We start from the raw sequence: 15,448 nt of genomic DNA on the forward strand, positions 1-15,448 counted from the left end.
TACGGAGTTGTGTTTAAATATTGATCAAGATAGAATTAAATATATTATCTAAATATAAAAAAAGTGTTTGAGCATAAATACTAATATAACACATAATAATTTTTCTCTTCGGCAATTATGTTAACAATATCTATACCTATTCACATAGCTTAAAAATACAAGGTTATTCAAAATGTGATCAAAATGCCGGAAAATTTCGGAAAAAAACCGTTTTTTTCTCAGAGCCTCAGAAAATGTGGGAAAATTGGAGAATATTAAAATAATACATTTCCGAGAAAAACCAGTTTTCAGAAAATTAAAAAAAATCAAAATTTTGAAAATAAAAAATTGTATTTATACGTTTAAAAATTAAAATAATCTATGTAAAAAAAAACCATTTTAAAAAACAGATAGAGACACCTCCGAGGACACCTGTCGTTGTCATTTCACATTTGCCAATACGGTTATCAATGTATTATTGTATTATAATTTAAAATTAAACTATTAAAAATATTAATACAGATATTTCAATATTTGTTCTAAAAATAACGTAGTTACATATATAATTGGTATTTTTGTGGGAGAGTGTATTTCCCCGAAAATAAATCACCTGTATTTTCAAATGTTATATAATTAATATTACTTGTAAGTTGTTGATAAATATAGACAGCGCACGATTGACAAATGACTAAATGAGTAATGACAATATTAATTAATAATTATTAGGACGTAAATTAACGATAATAATTATTTATTCTATCGTCTTAATAATTCTTACACCAGATTGGCTAGGGGTGGGAGGTTATGACTATGATAAATAATAACATAACGAATATCTTAAAATATGGATGATAATAATTTGTAACGTTACGTGACCCTGGGTTGAAATTTGAGACGGGGACCGTCTCCCGGCGTGACTGACGATGGTGAGACGAAAAACAATAAACGCTCGCTGATGCACGGCAAAACTCGCGTACGACAATGCACCGACGGGTGGTTCGAAACCCATTTTTAGCTGACCGAAAGTGCTACTGTTGGGTCAGCTGTCAAAAATAATAATCAATAATAATAAAAATATATAAAATTTGAATGATATAATTACCTATAGTTATATTATTAAAATATTGATAAATACGTATTATATTATATGATATTGCTAAATAAATATTTATTTATTTGTTTATTTGTAAACGGATAGGTATACCCTTTGGTAATAAAAATTAAAAGTACAGTAAGTTGAATCTCAATTTGACAAATATTATACTGAAATTATAAATGAGCTAATATTTTTTTAATTAATCGTATTCCTGTTTATGAGTCCTAAATGATTTTTTAACCAAAGTATTAATATGTAATAACTAATAACTAATATACTACAATTATCAATTGTTTAATAAAAGTCATAACTAATAACATTATCTAGACGAAAAAAGTAATAACACCACAATTATTTATATTTAGTGGGAGGTAATTTCGACGACTATAATATAATAAAGTAACAAATTTGTTTTGATTTTAATGTAAAATGTATGTACCAAATTAATAGTCAATCATATTATATAGCCCACCCCAAAAATTATTTCTATATACGCCACTGTCGCCACTGAAGTGAATTGACTTCTTATACAATTTAAATTTAAGATTATTATCTAGGTCATATCATAGGGTTTAATATTAGATTTTAATTTTAAAACGAGTTATGAGTATATTTTATGATATAATTTTATGATACTTAATATAATATATATAAATATTTGCTTTGGGGATTTTGGATTTTATTTTCGGGGATTTTTTTTCCGATTACCATAACAACACAATAGTGAAACAACAATAATAAATTCGTGTGTTCTGAAACAAACCTTGAAATTTGGAATAATTATTCATATCAAAACTCAGCTTCGTCCAACAATAGGTATAAGTGCATGGAAAATCAGAACATTCAGAACTATTCAAAATATTAACATTTATCTTACAAACAAAATAGAGGTCCGTTTCGCCAGCACTGCCACTTTCAAATCATAATACCAAACCTTAATAGTATTATGTACTTTTTTTTGTACAATTTTGTACAACCAAAATTAAATGTTGTACAACCCCCCTAACCCGAGAAAACCCGGTTTTGTTATGCGCGTGCTGGAGAAACGTTCCCCCAGCACTGCCAATGTCGAAAATCTAAAAAGTTCAATTTTAAACTGTATAGTATTATGTACTTTTTTGTACAATTTTGTACAACTAAAATTAAATTTTGTACACCCCCCCTAACCCGAGAATACACGGTTTTGTTATGCGCGTGCTGGAGAAACGTTCCCCCAGCACTGCCAATGTCGAAAATCTAAAAAGTTCAATTTTAAACTGTATAGTATTATGTACTTTTTTTGTACAATTTTGTACAACCAAAATTAAATTTTGTACACCCTCCCTAACCCGAGAAAACCCGGTTTTGTTATGCGCGTGCTGGAGAAACGTTCCCCCAGCACTGCCAATGTCGAAAATCTAAAAAGTTCAATTTTAAACTGTATAGTATTATGTACTTTTTTGTACAATTTTGTACAACTAAAATTAAATTTTGTACACCCCCCCCCCCCAAACACGACCAAAACCGTTTTTCTCATGCGCATACTATTATGTACTATACTTGTGTACATTTTAATTGAATGACAAAACAGTTTTTCCATTTTTCAAATCAATTACCTGTATTTTCCTTTATTTCCTATGCCCATACTATTATGTACTATACTTGTGAATATTACGACTTACGCTGTTTAAACGCTCTTAAATCAGATAGTACTTGATATTTTATTGATATAGAACTTTATACCAATTTAGAGTTTACAACTATTTCTTTCATTGCGTCATTGCGTGTATTATACAATATGTTCATTAAATGATTGAATTAAGGTAATATTTTTATATTTTTGGATTTGTTTATTTTAATAATATAGCCATTTGTTTTCAATGTCTGAATAATATTATTACTTATTATGTTTGTTTCTCGTTGAGTTTATAAAACATGTTCAAATTTATTTTAAGTCAAATGATTATTTTTTTACCACCAGTTTTTAATTGAATCATTTAATGAACATATTATATAATACACGCAATGACGCAATGAAAGAAATAGTTGTAAACTTTAAATTGGTATAAAGTTCTATATCAATAAATCAAGTACTATCTGATTTTAGAGCGTTTAAACAGCGTAAGTCACGTAAAAGCGTGACGTCACGCGTATTTTTCAATGTAGGTACTCTGTGACGGTATCTTGAGAACACCACAACTTACCTATATGTTTTTCGTCTTGTAGACATATTATAACACAGTAAGCTTAAGTAAATTTCAGTAGAACCGATTTTGCGTCATACCAATTTTATCTTAGTAAATTTTGACCTATACCTAATTAAAATTAAAGATAAGAACATTATTGTGCTTAAGTGTTGGCATTTTCCAAAATTTTAATTTTTAGGTTAGATATCAGGATTTTACTTAGGAGAACTACTCGTACAAATTATGTACCAGCTACTTTTTTTGATTGATATTATTTTTGTTAGTGATGTGAGCCTTGTAAATTTACCATGTAAAATTTTACCGGTAAAGTAAATTTACAAAAAAAAAAATTACAATTTACATTTTTTTACTGCTCAAATGAGTGACCCCTTTATTTGTATATTTTTGTATTTTTTATCAAGATATTATGATTATAATACAAATTAGGATTGTTTTTAAATGATGATGAGTAATGACAGTTGTTATACCACGAATTAATTGAAACAGATCAAAATTATTTTTATTTTATATTTTAGTATTTTACTATAATTAATAATTATTAATTATTATTTTTAATAAAGAAATTAAATACTAATACTTTATTTTATATTTATTTTGCCTTCTTTACATACAATTGTGAAAAAATTCACGTACATTTCACCAGCCCCCCCAAATATAATTGTTGACATTTTTTTTTTGCTAAACATTAGTGTGCCATTAGTGTGAATTTGTGTGACTATTTTCAGAATTTGTGCGATACTGGTTTAACCGTAAATTCAAAAATATATATGGGGGGCTGTAGAAATGTTCCCCGCCCCCCCCCCTCATATAAAAAATTACAATTTTCAAAATTTTCTTTTGCCAAACATTAGTGCGTCATTAGTGTGAATTTGTGCGACTACAACCAGAATTCGTGCGACACCCGTTATAATCGGAAAAATCGTTTTTCCATTTTGAGCATTTCCCCAGCCCCCCCTCATGGAAAAATTACAATTTTCAAAATTTTCTTTTGCCAAACATTAGTGCGTCATTAGTGTGAATTTGTGCGACAACAACCAGATTTCGTGCGACACCCGTTATACTCGGAAAAATCGTTTTTCCATTTTGAGCATTTCCCCAGCCCCCCCTCATGGAAAAAATTACAATTTTCAAAATTTTCTTTTGCCAAACATTAGTGCGTCATTAGTGTGAATTTGTGCGACAACAACCAGAATTCGTGCGACACCTGTTGTACTCGGAAAATTTTGAGTATTTCCCCAGCCCCCCCCCCCCCCATTATGGAAAAAATTACAATTTGCAAATTTTTCTTTTGCCACCATAAATTTTTGCGCTGTCTTCCAGGTAAGTCGAAATATTAAATTTTAACATTAGATCTAAATCAAAAATTTTCATATTCAGTCATCACCAATATTACTTAATGTATTCAGATATAAAATAAGACCTTTTATATATTGCATGCTTGTTTAGAAAATAATATCACATTATTGTACTTTCAGTATAATTTTAAATACGATTTTTTAAAATTTTTTTTTAACAAATCGTTGTGGTAGGTCTTATTAAATTTAAATATGTAAATGTACAAAACTATAGACAACACAATATTATATCAATGAATCAATATAAGGTTTCTAAAATTATGTACCTATGTAATTAATCTTTTTAATTTAAGCTAAATTAATTTTGTTATTTACAATTAAAATAATGAATTCATAAATACTTTCTTGATACTTAGTAAAAATAATTAAACTCAATATATTATTAATAAAAATCACTTCAAACAACAAACGTTCTCGATGAAAATCAAGACGTCACTAAAAACAAAATATTATTCGGAACTGATTTGTTATAACATCAATATAGCAAATCATACAAATGTTTGAAATACGATTAGTGATTACAGACTATTAATATACATATTATAAGCAAATAAACTAAAATGATTATTCCATAATAAGGTTATTATTAGATGTATTTTTACACACGTTATTAATAACAAAAACTAACTTGCTAATAAGAAGTACCAATACAAAAATAATATAAAGGAGTGATTTAGTCAGTAAAATATTTGTTCGTTTTAATATTCGTGTTCTAATGTTGTGTGATTATCTGCGTGTAATAATAATAATATAAATATGTCGACAGATCAGTACCTCAAATGTTCGGCAATCTACACTACCATCAATACCTACAATTATGTATGTGCGAATGACGTAAAATAATAATAAATTATAGTTAAATTATATAAAATGTAAACTATACCATCCTGGTACCCAGGCTACCGAAATTTCCTGATTTCAGTGACCTCAGAACACAGTGATTCAACCATGTGGAGTAAGCGGGGCGGGTTGAATACGATTGCGCGCGAACCTTATTGGTTTACATTGCGCGTATTAAATACTAAAATACGATGTGACCATTGTACAAAGTTGCCAAATTTAATATAATTTATAAGATAAATGTCATATTTATACTCATCTTTTATTGTAATGTTGAATTTTCTATCTATTCATTATACATACATGCACTGCAATTATTGCACTAACACGTAAGTAGTTAAGTTACCAACTAATTTCACTGTATCAGTAATTATAAATTTATCATTATGGATTCAATAAACATAGTACGGTCTATTTTATAAAAAAAATCTTATTAGTAATTTTAAATATAGGTAATCAATTAATTAACAAAAGAAAATACAACTAGAAAACAGTGTTCACTGACGAAATTATATACGTTTTATCAACCAATTAAAACATTTTAACTCTATTTCGAGTAACCTGGCAAGACCACAATAATTTTTAATTTCCATTGTATCTTACGCAAAATGTGTATTCTAAAAATCCCCCGTTACCGAGTGGAGCTAGTGAAACTGGCTTCCCACATGGATCTTATAATTTACAAGCTGACCGATACCGAAAAAATTTGATATATTGAGTTCTTAATTAATACAATTTAAATTAAAGTTGTGTCAAATATTATCAATAATAAAAATTTGTTATCATATTAAAAGGAAAAATATAGAGAATACAAATATTACGCTAGTATTATGTTTAATAAATTCAAATACCTACACAAAACCAATCCTTACAGCTTTAATATAACACTATAATTACCTATGTGTCTTGCGAAAATATTAGACGAATCCAGGTTGAATAAACCTACAAACAAAATAATGCATACCAGGCCAAGCATTGATGTTCTTAGATTTATATCGGAAAAACAATGTTGAGAGCAAGGCGCACATAGCCGATATAAGAGGTCGCAGTGGATCGGGCACACATTACCTTACTCTGGCACAGGCCCATATAATTATTTTTACTAAGTATCAAGAAAGTATTTATGAATTCATTATTTTAATTGTAAATAACAAAATTAATTTAGCTTAAATTAAAAAGATTAATTACATAGGTACATAATTTTAGAAACCTTATTTTGATTCATTGATATAATATTGTGTTGTCTATAGTTTGTACATTTACATATTTAAATTTAATAAGACCTAGGGGGGGGGGGGTGGGCTGGGGAAATACTCAAAATTTTCCGAGTACAACAGGTGTCGCACGAATTCTGGTTGTTGTCGCACAAATTCACACTAATGACGCACTAATGTTTGGCAAAAGAAAATTTTGAAAATTGTAATTTTTTCCATGAGGGGGGCTGGGGAAATTCTCAAAATGGAAAAACGATTTTTCCGAGTATAACGGGTGTCGCACGAATTCTGGTTGTTGTCGCACAAATTCACACTAATGACGCCACTAATGTTTGGCAAAAGAAAATTTTGAAAATTGTAATTTTTCCATGAGGGGGGGCTGGGGAAATGCTCAAAATGGAAAAACGATTTTTCCGATTATAACGGGTGTCGCACGAATTCTGGTTGTAGTCGCACAAATTCACACTAATGACGCACTAATGTTTGGCAAAAGAAAATTTTGAAAATTGTAATTTTTTCTATGAGGGGGGGGATGGGGAACATTTCTACAGCCCCCCATATATATTTTTGAATTTACGGTTAAACCAGTATCGCACAAATTCTGAAAATAGTCACACAAATTCACACTAATGGCACACTAATGTTTAGCAAAAAAAAAAATGTCAAAAATTATATTTGGGGGGGCTGGTGAAATGTACGTAAAAAATTCAACAGGTACACTATAAATTGAATTTTGATAAAAACTTGCCAATTTTACTGTAAATTTGGTAAATTTACCGGTAAATTTACTTGGTAAAATACCAAAAAACCGTGGCGTATAATACTGTAAGTATACAAAAATATATAAATATTATAAACATACTTTTATTCTTACCAAAATATTTGATATAGATTTATAAAGAAAATGATAAATTTACATTTCGGACTTTGGTATTAACAATATAATCACATCATTCACGTCAATAAATTAAATGGTTTATATCAAATATCAATGATATAATTTCAAACACGGAAGAGACTGTAAGCAAGTATATTAAGTATTTATCATTATCTATTGGATAAAAAAAGGTATGATAAAATGTGTATAAATAATAAATTAGAATGGAAGGTATATTAAGTATTACGTAAAAGAGGAATAAAATAGTATACTACCTAAGTTTTATGTATTTTATATTTGTATCATCATTCAATTAAAATATACACAAGTATAGTACATAATAGTATGGGCATAGGAAATAAAGGAAAATACAGGTAATTGATTTGAAAAATGGAAAAACTGTTTTGTCATTCAATTAAAATGTACACAAGTATAGTACATAATAGTATGCACATAGGAAAAACGGTTTTAGTCGTGTTTGGGAGGGGGGGGGGGGTGTACAAAATTTAATTTTAGTTGTACAAAATTGTACAAAAAAGTACATAATACTATACAGTTTAAAATTGAACTTTTTAGATTTTCGACATTGGCAGTGCTGGGGGAACGTTTCTCCAGCACGCGCATAACAAAACCGTGTTTTCTCGGGTTAGGGGGGTTGTACAAAATTTAATTTTGGTTGTACAAAATTGTACAAAAAAAAGTACATAATACTATACAGTTTAAAATTGAACTTTTTAGATTCTCGACATTGGCAGTGCTGGGGGAACGTTTCTCCAGCACGCGCATAACAAAACCGGGTTTTTTCGGGTTAGGGGGGTTGTACAAAATTTAATTTTGGTTGTACAAAATTGTACAAAAAAAAGTACATAATACTATTAAGGTTTGGTATTATGATTCGAAAGTGGCAGTGCTGGCGAAACGGACCTACAAAATAGGAGTATATAATTTTATTTTAAGACTAAAGTTCAATGGATAACAATATGTTAATTCAAAAATTAAGTAGAAAAGTATTTTCGTGTAGGTATATTGTTTACCTTTTTAATGGTAAAATACATTTTTATTATAATTCAATAGTTTCGCTTATAATATATTATTATATAACCAAGTTGCTTTGTGATAATTGGCTTTTAACATTTAACATTTTCTACGGAGATACTATTTGAAAGGGAAGTGATATATTTTATGAGTATGTTTTTAATTATAGAATGTATTTAATTTAAAGGCAGAATCATGTTGTATACCGTATACGGCACTTTTCGATATAAGTATCCGAATATTTCGAATACTTCACCCTCACTCGCCTAACCGTTGTCCGCGATTTCGCTAGGTATGATATTTTGAACACTAGACAAAGTTTACTAAGAATTTGTTTGTCACAAATTTAAAACTATTTATTAATTATTATAATATGTATATATTACGTTTCATACAACACCGGATTAAGTAAAAATGTGGAAGTAAATATTTTAAATGTTTAATAATTAAACTTTTACTTTAAAATATTTACAATTATTGTTATGAAGGTCTATATAGATATTGGTAAACGAAATCAGTGCAATGTAGCACACAAAGGAAATCGACATGCATATTTAAACATCAACTAAAATCTCTCAATTATAAATTAAATTAGGCACATTTGCTGTATTGTTAAAAAAAACACATTTAAAGCACATTATACCTATTTATTTAAAATATTTAATAATTATATATAATTTTGTAAAAATTAAAACCTCGAAATAAAATATCATGTTTCTTAATAATATTTTTACGATAATATAAATTGGCTAGTATGAATCTTCATATTATATGAAATACTTATACAATAAATAATAATATCTCAATATTATCAACAATTGCAATAAATTATGTAGGTACTTACTGGTAAATGACGGACGGACGGGTTTACGGCAAGATATTAGTAATTGTTCTAAACTTATGATTTGAAACCTTAAAAGTTTTTTATATTTTGTCACCCACATATTTTTTTTTTAATATTTTAAGTTATACAGATATTAAATTTCAAGATGCAAAGGTGGGTGACCTTTGAATAATTTTGGAAAGAAGGGGGTTTTGCGTGGGCTAACCTATACGATTTTGACTCCCCCGGAGCACAGTGATCGAAATAAATGGGCAGATTAGGTACGTTAAAGTCTCTCATATTTTATGTATACTTAATAGTTAATACGTATAAACCTTTGACTATAATTAATATACCTACTTATAAATTATAATAACGTTCTTAATACGTCTCGAGTTGATAGGATGAAGGTGTAGTTATTACTATACATACTATACATATTACTACTATACATTTCGATGTAGATATATTAGTGTTTATTATTACACAAAAACATAATAAATAATTTATATTGAACATATTCTAAGTCTAATTCGACTTAAATAAAATAACTGTTGGTAGTTTTGAACGAGTTGTGACTATAAGTTAGGATTACTGTTCTTCTTGTGGATGCAGGTTGTCTATCAGCGTCTCTCGTCGGGTCAGTCCCTATATCCCTGCTATAAATAATAATGTTAACACGACCGTACATGGTCTTAAATTTGCGGTCCAGGCCTGGGTAGGTTAGGTTAGGTTAGCGGTCCAGACGTATATATTTATTGTTATTGTGATTTGTTTTGTTAATTTACATAACAGCACAAATCCTGCACAGGCATACCAAAAGTTATTTACTTAAGTAATTGTATAAAATATTTTATTAGTGCTACTATTATTATACACACGCTGTATATGCGGTGTATACGCACTATTATTATCACTATTAATTATTATAATATATACAGTGATAATAATGTACGTATACGTGCTACCATTATTATTATTATTATCGTTCCGCGCTCGCGTATTATCATTATATTATTAATTATATTACGCGGGCACGTATAATATAATATGAAATATGAATATTTAATACGAACAAATTATGTTATTATTTATATAGGTATAGACGTATAGTCACTGCAGCTCACTACAGGTATCCATCCAGTGTCTATACTTACATATTTTTAATTAAATTCATGTGTATTTTTTTTAAATCATCTGCTTCACAATCATTTAGAGTAAAATAAATTGTGGTTTTTGTTTGTAAAAAAGAAGCATTTATCGCCATAAGAATGGTATAAAAAATCGCAAGTATAAGTATTTATACGAAAAAATGTGGATAAAGCATGCTCGGTCAATAATGCTCTATAATATATTAAAGTCGTAGGCAAAATGATTTTAACGCGTTAAGATACCGCACATACAATTACATCATTATTTTTTATACAGGCACGTCTGGCGTATCTATTATCAAATATTATGTAGGTATAATAATATAATATTAAAACATTTAGCTCAGATATCACATTTAACTACCTATATACCTATATAATAAATCTAATCTTTGGTTAGAATGACAAAAAATAAAATTTTCCCACCAAATTCCTCAAGTTTATAGTGGGGTATCAATGTATAATTTTATAAAACGGCGCACGATGTAGTGGATAGCTGTCATTTTTACAGTTGCGTAGTGTCGACACACTAAACCAACGGGAAAAGCTACACACTCGCTGCAGGATGATGATAGTAAGGTTTAGTGTGTTGGCACTACAAAGATATTATTATAATAGTTTATAGTAGTATTATTGGTCAATTACACTACTGGAATTCGGTGTTCATTGGAAAATGTTTCAATAACTTCTCACGCTATTGTCACAGGTAAATTATATTTTTTTTATCATTTAATTCCGTTAACTGCGTTCATCCGGTATAAATGGTAATTCACAAATCGATGATAAGAGGCCAAAAGTTGAAAATCACAAACGTAAAAATGTTACGGGAGAGCAATATTCATTTTAAGATTTTTTAAACAAAATAATTATGTGTTAAAGTTTTCGTTTTTTTTGTTTTTGGTGGTATATACCTAGGTACATAATATGATTTAATATTCTATTTTTTTTAACGTAATTATTTTGTTTTTTTACAATTTAAATGGCACTTGTTAGAAATGAAAATTATAATTTTTTTCGCCATGGACATAATATGGTACCTATACCGGGTTTGTTCATCAGGACATATTAATAATATTGTTAATTTAAATAATACTTGAATTAGTTAATGATATAAATACTTACAGTTTACTTAAGACAAATTGATTTGATACATAAAATTAAATAATTTATAGTTGTTAAATGATTATAAAAACAAAAAAAAATTGAACTTTTAATAAAATAAAATTTTTTCATTTTTTCATTTTGTGAAATAAAATCTGTCTTAAATGATAATATTCTATGACCATAAAATATATCACATTTTTAAATGTAAAAATTATAAATATTTATCATTTATAAACTTGGTATTAGTAATAAACTTATAATAGCTAATATAATTTGTATTCAGAATAATTTATTGCCAAATTCTGAAAAAAAAAATTTTTTTATTTTATTGTAAAAGTGTAATAATAAAAAATAAAAATAAAAATTATATTTTACTCTTAAGAGATTGTTGGAGCAGACGATTTAGAATACTTGCATTTTATTATATAATATGGAATAGGTAAATAATTAAAAGTTATAATTGTTTTTTGAATACAATTTTTAAGAATAGGTAATTCTGATTTTAAGAAAAAAATTAATAATAATCACAAGTACTTAAATGTAGAACAGTATAATTGGACATCGCGGGAAGTACATAAACATAAGATAATATATCAACTTTGACAAGTGTTTCAAAATGTTTCAAAAGTTTCAGAATACAATTAGCTAAGGTTTTTATTACACTATATATGTTAAAATGTTCGTTACTTCCTTATGTTTTGATATATAGGCAGGACAGGTATAGGTGCATTTTATATTATACATTAAAAACTCTTATGCTGGGTCGCATGAAATATTGATTCATTTAATCGTTCAATAAAACTTAAGGAACCAACCACGGGCCACTAAATCATGTTTAAGTAACAACTATTGAACTATCCCACTATTGATTAAATAATTATTTTATAATAATAATATTTTTATCATCGATGTATTATTACGCGAAGTATACGCGCTACTATTTTTGATGTTTACGCGCTGTATACATACGCGCCACTAGAGCTGTAAGATTGAAAATTTTCAAATGACATTTTTTTTTTTCATTGAAATTTTCAACAACATTGAAAATTTTCAACGACTGAAATTTTTCAAGTTCTTTCCAGTTTTCAATAAAATAATAAAATAATAAAATGTGTAATTGTACGTAATAAATTCTAAATTCTAGATTTTTTTTTTAAATTTATAACACCTACATTTTAGATTCTGAGCGAAGCGATGAATGTATTGATTCTACAATGATGTGTGTTTTTTTTTTTTATTTTTATTTTTATTTTTATTTTTTTTTAAATTTTTTTTTGTGTCTGTCATCACCTTTTAGGACAGTAAAAGTGCTTGGATTTTCTTCAATAGTAACTTTTCTGATAGGAAAGTGAATCTAGTTGGTACTTTGGGGGGTCAAAAGTAAAAATTTCCCAGTAGTTTTCAAAAGCGACGTGAAAAACAAAAGAAAAATTAAGGAAAAACGGGAATTTTTACGCAAAATCTGTTTTCGAGAAAATCGATTTTAGTTTTTGGTGTAACTCTAAAACAAATGACCGTAGGGACATGAAATTTTGACTGAATGTTTATATTAGCATTTTCTATACACCATAAAATGTTGAAAATATTTTGACTCTTTTTGAGCTGTTTACGGCCATTGTCAGTTTTCAATTTTTTTAGTTTTTTTTTCTATAAATATCAATAAAATTTTATCTGTTGAGTAAAAAAGCTTGAAAATTTAATAGAAGGCTCCTAGGTTATTGTTTCAAAGGCAGATGAAAAAAATTAAAAATCCTTAGTCGCAGTTTTTAATTATAAGCATTTAAAGTTCAAATTTTGACAAAATACGGAAAAATCACGAAAAATAGCAAATTATTTTGATGAGAATTCATAAAAATTTTTCTTTTTAAATCTAAGATTTGAAAATGTAATATAAGATTACTCATAAGTTTGTCTACCTTTATCAAAAAAAAATGTCTAGAAAAAACTTAAATTAAATTTTTATGAGCGTCTGAAATTTATATTTTTACAACATTTGATATTTACTCGATTTCTCATGTAACAATTTTCTTATTTTATTGTAATTAAAAAACGAATGACTGTAGATACTTGAAAATTTCACTGAATGTTTATATTAGCATTTTCTATACACCATAAAATGTTGAAAATATTTTGACTCTTTTTGAGCTGTTTACGGACGTTGTCAGTTTTCAATTTTTTTAGTTTTTTTTTCTATAAATATCAATAAATTTTTATTTGTTGGGTAAAAAAGCGTGAAAATTTAATATAAGGCTCCTGATATATCGTTCTAATAGCAGTTGAAAAATATTAAAAATATATAGGCACAATTTTTTTTAATAAGCATTTAAAGTTCAAATTTTGACAACATTTATCAAATTTATAATTTATTAATTATTTTGTGGTTAAAAATTTATAAATTTACGTAAATAGGCTCCACGTAAATAGGTTATATATAAATTACTTTATTCACAATAATATCATCAATTAATATACTTGGTAAAATCATAGGCTGACTGACCGTTTTCGCTCAGAATCGTTTTTCTTATACAATGATATTATATCATTGAATTCAAATTTAACACCATCCATTACAGTGACCCACTTGTAACCTACTGTACAGCAGAGCGACATCCACTTATCCACCTTTTTAAGTGATAAAGTACCTATTTTAATCAGTCGGCATTTTTATTTTATAAGTAAGTCGGTAAGTGTTTTGTGAATAAATGATTAAATGAATAATATTAACGAATGGCCTATAATTTAAAAAATAAATAATTACAAATTCCATAACAAAAATAATAATTTTCAAAATTTTCAGTTTTTGAAAATTTTCAATCAAAAGAAAATGTTCATGAAAATGTACAACTCTACGCGCTACCATTATTACTATTATTATTATTATTATTATTATCATCGTTACGCGCTCGCGTAGTATCATTATATATTTTATATTACGTGGGCGCGTATTATATATGAATACACATTATGTAATTATTTATATAGGTATATAGTCTAATACTCACAGCTCACTACAACCCTTGCAAAAACATTTGACATAAATATCTAATTGACATTCATGTGAATATATTTATATTCTATATTCTATAGTATAACAATTAAAATTATATTCCAGCAATACATCGTTATGACGTGTTTTCTATGATATTGAATTTTATTTAAGGTGTTCCTATAAATTCGGTCGAAGAAATATCGTAATAAACAATATGTGCAAATCGTACACAATTTCACTTAACTAAGTCGGAAACTTACATTTTAAAACACGCCTCTATATATTATTAAGTTCTAGAAGTTGTCAACCTTAGATGTCAGTCAACCTTAAGATTTTTACAGGATTAAAATTGGCCAGGTCAAAGACTCGCACTTTTTTTTCACAGCTGACGCAAATTTCTTTTTAAAACGTTATTTGGTATACGGCCATATTTTTATTTTTAATGGGTTTGCGAGAATTGATACTGTTCGCGACCGAATGTTATAATTTTGTAAAAAACACTTTTATAATAATTGTAGGTATTTAAAAATACAGATAAACTAATAAAAATGTATATTATTTTAATTTTAAAATACTTGAATACCTATTAATAAATTATAAAATGAACGGTTATTAATGAAATATAAAATAAATAATTTATTCGGTTTTAATTATATAGAAAATAATATAATGATTATCAAACAACAATCTGAAATATGACCGAATAATTATTTTGAATTTAGCAAAGTTTACTAAAATAGTATTAAATTAGTAGTAATAAATAGACAATAGTTAGCTTAAAATTAATCCAATGATTTTT

The sequence above is a fragment of the Metopolophium dirhodum genome, chromosome 1 (assembly GCF_019925205.1).
Source record: "Metopolophium dirhodum isolate CAU chromosome 1, ASM1992520v1, whole genome shotgun sequence".
Lineage (NCBI taxonomy): Eukaryota > Metazoa > Arthropoda > Insecta > Hemiptera > Aphididae > Metopolophium > Metopolophium dirhodum.